The sequence below is a fragment of the Gavialis gangeticus genome, unplaced genomic scaffold, assembly GCF_001723915.1.
Source record: "Gavialis gangeticus isolate Ggan-Ray unplaced genomic scaffold, GavGan_comp1, whole genome shotgun sequence".
NCBI classification, from domain to species: domain Eukaryota; kingdom Metazoa; phylum Chordata; order Crocodylia; family Gavialidae; genus Gavialis; species Gavialis gangeticus.
The window spans coordinates 661,160-665,209 of NW_017728960.1; positions in this window are offsets into that span (position 1 = coordinate 661,160).

Genomic DNA, 4,050 nt, shown 5'->3' on the forward strand with positions numbered 1-4,050 from the left:
CCCTCCACCACCCCCCGCCCTGGGGAACGTAGTCGTTAGACACTGTGAAACGTCTTGATTCCCCTGCCATGTCGCCGAGGGGGCGGTTTATTTTTTCGGTTGCTCCCTCTCCTCCGCCCCCTCCTTTTTTCGGTGTCATTTATGTGTGCGTGTGTGTGTGTGTGTGCGCGTGTGCGCGTGATGCTGCTCATTTGTGTCCGGGGGGGGCAGGGAAAGACCCTCGATGGGGGTTGTGATGGCAATAGCCCTGCTAGGTCGAGGAGGGGGGAAAGAATTGCAGAGACCGCCCCCCGCCACCCTAGAGCGGGTGGGAGGGTGGAGAAGGTGTGATCACATGCGTGGGAGATCCCTGAATCCTTCCAGTGGGATCCACTAGGACTGGGCGGGGCATGGAAATCCACCCCCTTATGGGTCTTGTCTGCAGTGAATGGAGCCCCTGGCTGGGGGGAGCTGGGGGGAGAGCAGAGGTAGGTTAAGTCCTTGCCGTGCCTCAGTTTCCCCGGCTGGTGGTGGAGGCAGCAAGGCCCATGGTGGGGGCTGCAAGAGTTGGCCCCGAAAGCATTGCAAGCTGCTGCCAGGTGATGGCCCCAGAGTGGGTGTTAATGCCCCCCGCCCCCTGCTTGGGGTGGGAGGTTAGAAGCACCCCCTGGTTTCAGATGCCCCCTGAAGGCAGAAAGGAGAACTGCGCCTCCCTCTCCCACCTAATTAGACCCAATTAGCTATTCTTATTGCAAAGCCATTGACCCAGCTGCCCCCACTGCCTCGCCCACCCTCCCTGGTCTTTTTAACCCTTCGTCCTGGCAAGGGCAAGACGCCCAGCTCAGCAGGGATGGGGCCAAGCCTGGGAACGGGGGCTTCTAGTCTGGGAAGCCACCGATTCAGCCTCCTCCCAGCAGAGCCCAGCTGCAAATAGTGGGGGCAGGGTGGGGGTCCTGCTGTGCTCTGGGATGATGTCAGCGGTGGGCGGTGATGTCACGGCTCTGTGAGCCGATGCCGTACTGGGCCCGGGGGTGCAGCAGCTGATCACGGAGGGCTGTGTTGAGCCTTGGGTGCCTGCTGGCTTGAGTGATCCCCTGAGTGGGGCCTAGGAGGCTGTGAGTTTGAATCCCACTGCCCCCCTGCACCCCAGTTTGGGGGGAAACTATGAGCGACTGGGGTAGAAATGAGCTGCTTTCCAGCCAGCTGCCGTACCCTCGGGGTGGTTACCCTGGAAAAGTGGGGTCAAACTCCCTGCAAAGTGGGGGGCTGGGGTGGTGGATGAGGGCTCATTTGCAAAACAAGCAGCACTAATTGTCACATCAGGCATCCCTCAGTCTGGGTGGGGAAGGGGGAACCTGCCACTTGCCTAGTTTAATAACCAGCTCCGTCATCCTGTACCTGGCAGCAGAGCTTAGTGCTGTGACACACTCTCATTAGCAATCTAATGATCAGTGCCCAAGGCCTGTGATTAGCACATAGCAGCAGCGGGCCCTGGTGCACCAGGGCTGTGCAAACCTCCTGGTTGTACATGGGTTGACTGAAAAGGGCCTGACGCTGCTTTGAAGCCAGCCAAGGCTGGAGCTGGGGGGGCTTTAAAGCATCTTGCTGCAAAAGCTAAGCCACATGAGCATGTGTGGTGGGGGGGTGCGGTTCTTAGCCCCAATCTCTTCCCCATGGGTGTTACCCCCTGACCACAGCCTTCTCCCCTCGCCGTGGTGCAGCTTGCAATCGCAGTGCTACTTCTCTCCAGCTCCCAGCCTTTTTTAGGGTCCCCCCCACCCCAACCTGTTAAAAGGGCGAGAAGCCCAATGGCTTGGGTGGGTAGAGAGAAGCCCAGATCTCACCCCCAAAAGGCATCGAGGGCTTCGCTTGTACCGAAGCACGAGCATCTGATGCTTCTTGCAGCACAAAATGGGGGAGAGCTGGGTGGCTGACGGGCACAAGAGGAGCCAAGGGGCAGAGCTGGGCTTCAAGCCCTGGTCTGCTGACTCTGAGGCTGGGCTTCCCTTTGCTATGCCAGGACTAGTGGGTTGGGGACCCCTGAACAGAGGGGAGACAAAAGGATCTCCTTTTCTTGTACTCCAAGCACAAGCCTTGCAATTGGGCTGCTGCTGGGTGACTTAATTGAGGTGGGGGCAGAAAAGCAGAGGGAACGTGCAGCTCAGGTCCAGCTTCCAGCAAAGGGGGCATGGGCTGGGTCCACCCAGGGCTTGCCCGGATTTCATACCAGACAAGCGTGCCGTGAGGCCGGCAGCAGGGTGTTGATCTGTTTGCTGTGCAAAAACCAGTTGGAGAAAGCCCGCCCCTGCCCAGGTAGCTCCAAGTGTGCCATGCCCAACCCCTGCCAACCACAGTTAAAAAGCACAAGGACCATCTCCCAGTGCCCTCAGGACCCTCAGCAGAGATCTGGGCTGGGCTTTCCTTCTAGTGACCGGACCCAGTTTGAACCCCCTGAGTTGCACGAATGCAGTATGGATGCAAGCAGGGGCAGAATCCAGCCGAGACAGGAGCTCCTTAGCCCTGCAGCTCCCTGTCCCCAAGCTTACTTAACGAGAAGCAATCAGCCCTGGGGAACCAGGAGCCAGGCTCGGATCTCAGGTCTGTGGATGGAGGGGTGGATCAGCTGTTCTCCACTGGACGCAGCTGCCGCCTGTTCCAGCTGGGATGCATCTAGAGAGGGTTTGAAGCACATTGATGTCCCCAAAGAAGCCCCCCGAGATGTTCACCCCTAGTGAGGACCCTCCCAACCCACTGCTGCCCACTGCCAAATAATGTCCCGTTCCCTTTAATACTCATGCATTCTCCTGTAAGATGCTAGAGAGTCACTCTGCGCTGTGGCAGCACCGTTGCACTGGAAAAGAGGGGAGGGAGGGGAGATTTCCATGGGGGGCTCCCAGCAAGTACCAGGGAAAGGCGGTGGCTTCCAAGAGCTGAGTGCGAGGTCTTACTCCCTCAGTCTGGCGTGACAAACCCGCAGCTGTTGGAAAAGCACAAATCGGGCAAACGAAGAGCTGGGCCCAGTTGCCCGCTCCAGCTAGGAGGTTGCCCACATACGGGAGGGCTGGGGTTGCTAGGAGGTTGCCCACATACAGGGGCAACCATGCCTCCAGCTAGGGCAGGGGTGGGCAAAATGCAGCCCTGGGGCCGGATGCAGCCTGCCAGGCCATTCTGTCTGGCCCACAGGGTCCCTAAAAAATTTAGAAAATTAATATTAATCTGTCCTGGACTGCCTGTCATGTGGCCCTCGATGGCTTGCCAAAACTCAGTAAGCGGCCTTCCGCCCAAAATAATTGCCCACCCCTGAGCTAGGAGGTTGCCCACATATGGGAGGGCTGCCCCACAGCCATCCTGCAGCCTCTCCAGCCCTCCGTGGGGCAGGAGGACAGGCCCCTCCATGTCTAGTCACAAGCACAGCTCCAGGGAAAGGTGTCTAAATCCCCTGGGATGCAGCTTGGGTCACCTTGCCTGGGGCAGCGAGGGGTTCCCCAGCTGATGTCAAGCACAGCAATGCCAGCCACCCCTCTCCGACAGAGGCTGGGCAAATCCAGAACAAAGCCAATCCCCTGGCCCCAGGACAGGCTACTGCCCTCCACGCCATGGCTTGGGGATGCCATGGCTGGAGCCTGGGTGTGGTGTTGGGAAAAGCTCACGAGCCGAGTCCAGCTCTGCCTGACCCAGAGATCTCACCCTCTCCGCACAGCAAGGGAGAGCATCTCTGTTGTAATACTGCCCGTCCTCGGGGCATCTGGGCTCAGGACCCCGGCGGGGACATGACGCACAGAAAGCACAATGTTGCAGGGGGAACAGCAACAGATCTTGGGCCTGGAGCACCCCAGCCTCTCAACTGCACACACTCCCCCTGGAAAGCCCTAGTGGAGAAGAGACCCAGGGACTTGCCCCACTGGCCCAGACCCCCTCGCACTGCGATCAGTGCTGGTTTGATCTCACCCCCCAAAATACAGGACTCTGCCCCTGCCAACATCAGCTTTATACCTTGGGGGTCTCCCTCTAACCCCCCTGTTGCAAGCATATCCATCCGTCATGCCCAGAGCTGTTCAAGCAAGTGACTCT